At 45.4% G+C, this 6,724-nt stretch overlaps 1 long non-coding RNA gene across 2 annotated transcripts in view; it reads right to left on the bottom strand.

Annotated features, from left to right (window-relative positions):
- Window positions 1–4,480: 4,480 nt before the first annotated feature.
- Window positions 4,481–6,724, bottom strand: part of LOC116071052 — a 9,212-nt gene continuing 6,968 nt past the window's right edge. The window contains exons 1-3 of one of the 2 annotated variants that reach the window (XR_004110688.1): window positions 5,713–5,753; window positions 4,903–4,956; window positions 4,481–4,551 (exon numbers count right to left, since the gene is read on the bottom strand). This is a non-coding gene — a long non-coding RNA (uncharacterized LOC116071052). Of the gene's footprint in view, window positions 4,552–4,902; window positions 4,957–5,712; window positions 5,754–6,724 lie in introns of those variants that run through there. The other variant, XR_004110689.1, reaches the window with a different exon arrangement.

The raw sequence follows: 6,724 nt of genomic DNA, 5'->3' as shown, positions 1-6,724 counted from the left end.
CTTTCTCTTCTGGTCCCAGGCACGTTGGGAGCCACAGGTCACCATGTAGACGTGCCCAAGTCTGCACAAGAGCCACGCCACACAAACAATCCACAAAATGGCACAGAAATGGCATAAAGAAACCCCAGTCACTGCTGGGTAGTAGTGGTGGTACCCGCCTTGAACCCCAGCACTCAGGAGGTAGAGGCAGGTGGGTCTCTGAGTTCAAGGCCAGCCTGGGCTACAGAGCAAGTTCCAGGACAGCCAGGGCTACACAGAGAGACCCTGTCTCAGAAATAGAAAGGCCTGAAGAAGATACAGGCCAGCAATGCAAAGGCAGTGAGTGCACTGTAGAGGCCATGAAGACCGTTTGAAGCCTAAAGCTGTCAAGCCCGAGATGCCAAAAGGCTTCAGCCTTAAACTCAGTTGGCTCACTTTCACCACTCATCCCAAGCTTGGGAAGTGGATTCAAAGCTATACAGTAAGGGCCATAGCCTCTACCAAACAAAGCCCAAGGTTCAAAGCAAGGCAGAGGCTTTAGCTCCAGCTCAGGCTCCCAATGTGCCCAGATCCCTGTGAAGGCCCTATAGAAAAAGGCATCTATCTGCTAATGTGAAAGAGAGGTGGACTGGTGTGGCAGGTATACCACACACTATTTTCAAATGACCAGCATTCTATGCTGTTTTTACTAATACACTTGAGGCAAGATCTCAAACCAACCAACCAACCAACCAACCAACTAACCAACCAACCAACTAACCAACCAACCAACTAACCAACCAACTAGCTAACCAACTAACCAACCAACCAACTAACCAACTGACCAATCAACCAACCAACCAAATAGAACAAATACCTAAGAAATGGCTGTCCCAGGACTTGTGCTGCTGTCTGGTGGATTTCAGGTGCCTCCCTTAGGATTTTAGCAGGATGCCCATAAAAAGATACTTTGTGGCTTAGGAAAAGGAAGGTAGCTCTTAAACCTGAGACATGGAGGCAGGGAGCTTTGGACTCGAGGAATGTTTATTTCCTCTCCATATCTCCCAGCCCCCACTTTGCTAGCTTTCTTTCTGTGGGCAGGAGCCTTGAATGCTCCTTTTAAAACCATGTGAGAATGGAAAGCTCTTATGTCTGACTGGGCTGCTGAATAGGCCAGAGGTCTGAATGGCTTACTGCTCAATCAGAGGGGGGATGATGGGCTCATGGCCAAGAATGCTAAAAGCAGATGTCTTACTTCTTCATAACCACACACTGAAAACCAAGTAAGGTTGACAATGGCAGTGACATTCGTGGAAGACTTATGCTGTGACAGTCCTGGCTGCAAACCCTTTGCAGGTACTTGCGGTGTTGGCCACCAGCAACTTCTCACCCAAGGGATTTCTCAACCGCTGTTTTCTCTTTGGCAATTAGGTGAAGTGGTGACCATGACTCCCACTCTTGGTTTAGGGTATCCTATATGGAGCTTGCCTGAGCTACTGAAGTTCCCAGCTAAGCTCCTTCCTAGAAGTTGAAAGTTGCAAGCAAGCATTTTACTTTGGTTCAGCTTGGAGTGGCCAAAGGGACGAAGCCAGTCTCCTAATGGAGTGTTGTGTGTATCTCTCACCAATGTTAATTTGGGTTTACACCATGTGACTTACCCATTGGATTCTCCCCACTGCCTCGTAGTCTATTTTCATGAAGAGTTGTTCTATTTGTCCAATACTCTGGGAAGAAAAAAAAAATACTTTGCTAGTATTGAGGAAAGCGGTACTCGCAGAAGTGCCAGAATTCAGACAAACACATGTTTAATGAGGTCTTTGTAATGGATGTCTAAATAAACCAAATCACCCTGGGGATGGTCTCATTAAAAAAATCTGGGATCAAAGATGGAATAGAAAACAGAAAGTTCAGGGTGACAGCCATCACTGCTTGGATTTAGCCTGTCTGTCCAGACCCCATTGGAGCCTAGGAGAACTTCAGTATGTCTGGGTGTGGGAATGGTTCCTCCAGGGCTCTGGATGTACCATGGCATGAGGATATGGGCATGTAGGACTCAATCTGTTTCCCCAAGGCTGTACCAGGAGTAACCCTGCTAGAGCAGCTAGACTCAGCCCAGAGCTGGGATGCATGTGGTACTGAATGAATAGGACTGACTCATCATGGGGGCTGCTGGGAAACTCCATAGTGACCACCAAGGATATGTTAAACTCAAGGTTTCAGAGCTGAAAGTTAAAGGGGTAAAAACCTCTCTCTCACACGGACCTCACTGGTTGAGGGCTTTCTGTGATTGCAGTTAAACCTTAAACCAATGGATGCACCACACCATTTGATCATGGACAGGCTGTTTGGGCTCTGTTGGTCAAAATTTCATACTAGTCTCTCATGATAGAACACTCAAGTTGAAGCACCCTAAGATCTGGGGTAGAGGGCTCGCTGGCTCAGTGGTTAAGAGTACTTGCTGTTCTTCCAAAAGACCTAAGTTTAGTTCCAAGAACCCACGTCAGGTGGCTCACAGCCATCTGTAACTCCAGCTCCAGGGGATCCAACACCATCTTCTGGTCTCCTTGTCACTGAACACACACACACAATGGGAAGGAAAGGGGGGAAGGAGGGAGGGAGGGAGGGAGAGAGAGAGAGAGAGAGAGAGAGAGAGAGAGAGAGAGAGAGAGAGAGAGAGAAAGAATGTCTATCTCATTCTAGGAGAATCCAAGACAGACACTGTGCTCTTTGTAGCTGTTAATGCTGAGTAAAATTCAGCACAGAACATCATGAGGAGCCATGAAGCTCTTTATCACTTATTTAGCCAAGAGTTATTGATTTCTGACTGTCTACTCACATGGCCTAAGGCTCTCTGTGTGTTGTATTCCATCAGACCCCAAAGTGGCAGAGCGGCCCTTCCCCTGCCCCCCTTTAACCACTGAGAAGAGAGGCATAGAGATGCTGACTACCCTGAAGCTTGCTGGGCAAGAAACAGATGTAGGTGGAACAGCCCTCCGGCCCCAGAGCTTCTTTAACAAGAGACGATTGTGGAATCTTGATGGTTAGCACCTGAGCAGCTTGTCCTTGATCATATACAATTTATATCATGAGTAAACTCTTATGGGCATGGTGTACGTGTGAGTACATGTTCAGGTGTGCGAGCACATGTGTGCCTATGCGGGCGAAGGCTAGAGGTTGACATTGGGCACCTTCCTCTTTTGCTGTCCACCTTATTTCCTAAGACAGTATCTTGCTGAACCTGAAGCTCACCAATTCCATTAGACTGGTTGACCATTAAGTTCCCACAAGTCTCTTGGCTTTGCCCGACCCCCCGACCCCCAGGGCTGGAGTTATAGGTGTGTGACACCACACCCAGCTTTTACTTGTGAGCTAAACTCAGATCCTATGCTTCTGCAGCAAGTACTTCACCAGCTGAGAATTCCCTTCAGCCCCCTAGAGTCTTGCTCATTAAGACTTTATTTTCTAGTAAGTGGCCTACACTGCAGAAATAACCTCCACCTATGTGCATGCAAGCAATCCTAATTAAATCCAGCAGGCCATTAAAAAAAACTAAACAATAACAAAACCATGAAAATATGGGGGAGGGGGAGCTGTTTGAACAAAGAGAGTTTAGTAGAAATGGAGGAGGGATAAGAGAAGGCAATGAGTAGATATTAAAAAATGACCAAAATACAATATATATATTTTATGTGTGTCATAGCTAGGGTTTTATTGCTGTGAAGAGACACCATGACCACAGCAGTTTTTATAAAGGGAAACATTTCATTGGGGCTGGCTTACAGTTTCAAAGGTTTAGCCCATTATCATCATGGTGGGAAGCATGGCAGCATCCAGGCAGACATGGCGCTGGAGAAAGAGCTGAGAGTTCTACATCTTCATCCAAAGGCAGCACAAGGAGACTGGGTATAACTTGACCTCAAAGCTGGCCCCTACAGTGACACACTTCCTCTAATAAGGCCATACCCACTCCAACAAGGCCACACCCACTCCGACAAGGCCACACCCACTCCGACAAGGCCACACCTCCTAATAGTGCCACTCTCTGTGCCCAAGCATTCACACACAAGAATCTATGGGAGTCATACCTATTCTAATAACCACAATGTATATACAAAATTATCAAAGAATACAAAAGGAAATTAAAAAAAAAACCGTTGTATTCTGAGCTAACCAAAATGGCAGAGAATGACTAAACCATTTGATTCCAGCTATCAGGGAAGTGGAGGAAGATTGAAGAGAAGCTAAGTGGTTGCCTTTGGAATAGAAGCATATATGCAAGTAAGCAACAATGTGATGAGTCCCGTTTCCCTCCTGAGCAAAGTCTCTAACTATCTCATCACTCTGGTTCAGCACATTATTTGAAACCCTTTCCAAGTCAGAGGTCTGGTGAGCCAGATAGGTCTTAGTGGAGAGGAGGGCGAGCTTACAGGGATGCTCGGATCTCACTGGCTCAGCATTTACAGCGTCAACTGTGGTCTGCACGATCTGCTGTGTGCAAACCCCACTTACTTTGCTGTGTGACCTCATACTCTGCTTCATTATGCACTTGAATGTTTCCATATCCAGCAGCTGGCTTCCTTTCTTTTCATGTTCCTTCAAAACAATTTTAAAATAAAAAGAAATGAAACAGTCAGCTGGGAACTCGCAGACATTGTGTTCTGTCCAGTCCAGGAGCTGAAGGCCACAGAGCTGGACAGCTAATGAGACTCATCTAAATAACTACGTGTTTCTCACAAGAGTTCTGTCTTGTGCACTTTTTTGAATCAGTTAAAATAAAAGCAACTTGTTTTTTAACTACATCAAGAAACACCGATCAAAACCAATCTGTGGCTATTTTTATAGAGATTTAAAAAGTTGGCACTTTGTACTGAAAACAATCAATTATCAAGAAAAGAATCAAATTACCCAGATAGGTATTTCGAAGTTTACCTGGACAGTTCCTACCTGAAAGAGTGCATTTAAGCGTCGTAGCTCTTCCAGAGTCACTTGCTGCTCAATCTCACCAAGACAAAAATAAATAAATAAATAAATAAATAAATAAATAAATAAATAAATAAGAATCAACAATGTGAAGACTTTTCCCAAGGCAAAGATGGCAAAGCTGTTCTCCCCCAGCATAACTCCTGGGAACCCTGAAGCATGTGGTGTGGTCAGAGGAAGTTCAAATGTACAGGGGCCCCGGGCTAGGGTCACCAGATCCTGAACACTGTCTTTAGAATCATGGGATGGAATTCTCTGCCTTCTTCCCCTTCAGTCCAGCTTCTGACGTTTTCTTCTTTTATTTCCTCCAAGTTAGCACCTACTCTCATCCTCTCTCACGCCCCATTTCTCTACCGGCGCTTCGCGCTTCCTTCTGACTTACACCACCCAACCTGGTGCCAGAATTTGGGGTTGGGGGTTGAAGAGAACCAGCAGAGACTCCAAACAGCAAAACTGTAACATCCTGGTTGCTCAGCTCTGTCATCAGCTTTATAGGAAGAGATATCACCAGAGACCAGACATTCCATTTAGTGGGTGTTATTTTGGCTAAACATTTTGACTAGAAAGAGGCAGGTTCTCTTTTTCAGAGTGCCTCAGCTCAGTAAACAGATCACCAGAGTAAGTGTTCTCACTCCAGCAAATCCTCAAATATCTGCATTAGAATGAAAAGCAGTAGGTAGGGAGGGCTGAGTTAAGTCACAGTGTGGTCTATGACAGTGACGGAGGAACTGGCTTTTCCCCTTCCAGGATCATCTGAAATTGATGTGTACCTACCTCCAAAGTGCTGGTCTCCCCTGCCCCCTATAAAACTCAGGCTGACCCCAAGCTATTGTGTAAGCCACCATCTTAATAAGATACAAATATCTTTCAAGTTCTATTGTGAATGATCCAATAGGTAGAGAGTTGGTCTTTTGCCTTCCTGGCTCTCCAGTCCGGAATAAGAGAGCCATTAACAGTAGCAATGAAGTATTGCCCTGACTCCAGGGAGAGGGCTCCCCAATCCGGAAAGACACTAATTTCTATTTGTTCTACAAATGTACTAGAAATACTGCTGACGTAGTAGAGTAAAAACCCTTATTAATAACAGTAACAAAACGCAGGATACACAAGCCAGTGTGATTGTACAATTTACAAAGGATCCTACAATAATTTTCATTTATGCATGAGATGTGACCATTCACAGCTACTCCCCAGAGCCAGACGCCATAGACATGCCTACCCCCAGCCACCTCCAGTATCCATGCGTGACACACTGGCCGCCTTTTGGCATCTGGCTTGGTGTGCACTACGCCCTCCTGGTGTTTCTGTGGCTCTTTGCCTCTTGATTCTGTGTGCTACACAAACCTTCCTGCCTGCATCTTGTCCCTCCCATCAAAAGAAGGAACAGAGGCGTGACAGGCTCCAAGCCTGCTGCCCTGTTAACCAAATTCTTGCTACCCTTAAGGAAACCGTCTTTAGCTATGAGGTGCCTCATTGGATTTTCACGGCACCGAGGAAAGTGAAAATCCAATGATCCTCAGCCAAGTCCTTTTGAAAGAGAAAGGCAGCAATAAAGATACGCTTTTGGAAAAACACTGCAACAAAGCAGGGCCATTATTGTGCTGTTCCTTGAAACTATAAATCAGGCCTTCCTGTAACTGCGTGGTTTTAAGGCAAATTTGGAGCACGAAGCAGAGAAAACACATGTCCCTTCTGGACGCTCCTGTGCTTGGCAGGGCTTGAAACTTCCCAACAGTCATCGCCAGCAAGTCACATTCTATCACCAAAAAAAAAAAAAAAAAAAAAA

The sequence above is a fragment of the Mastomys coucha genome, unplaced genomic scaffold (genome assembly GCF_008632895.1).
Source record: "Mastomys coucha isolate ucsf_1 unplaced genomic scaffold, UCSF_Mcou_1 pScaffold22, whole genome shotgun sequence".
NCBI lineage: Eukaryota > Metazoa > Chordata > Mammalia > Rodentia > Muridae > Mastomys > Mastomys coucha.
Note: the sequence above shows the minus strand (reverse complement) of the source record. Positions and strands in the feature narration are given on the sequence as shown.